We start from the raw sequence: 208 nt of genomic DNA, 5'->3' as shown, positions 1-208 counted from the left end.
TTTTCAGACCAGAGGTGAAATGAATAAGCCTCAGGCTGAAGGGAAAGTACAGTAGAACGCAGAAGAAGAAATCTCAACACACTTCAGGAATAAAAAAAGACACACAAATGTTCGTCTAGAGTAATTTGTTATTATTAGTACGCTTGAACTGGATCATCGAAGGTCAGAAGCAAATTGTGACGGGGCTGACGAGACGTGAGACGTGTGG

At 41.8% G+C, this 208-nt stretch overlaps 1 protein-coding gene across 2 annotated transcripts in view; it reads left to right on the top strand.

Moving 5' to 3' along the window:
- The window catches only part of smyd1b (SET and MYND domain containing 1b), a 22,625-nt gene that overhangs the window by 20,415 nt on the left and 2,002 nt on the right, over positions 1-208 (top strand). The window lies entirely within an intron of this gene.

This window comes from Sinocyclocheilus grahami, unplaced genomic scaffold, assembly GCF_001515645.1.
Source record: "Sinocyclocheilus grahami isolate Dianchi unplaced genomic scaffold, SAMN03320097.WGS_v1.1 scaffold1369.1, whole genome shotgun sequence".
In the NCBI taxonomy this organism is placed as follows: domain Eukaryota; kingdom Metazoa; phylum Chordata; class Actinopteri; order Cypriniformes; family Cyprinidae; genus Sinocyclocheilus; species Sinocyclocheilus grahami.
This window is presented reverse-complemented; position numbering and strand designations above follow the sequence as displayed.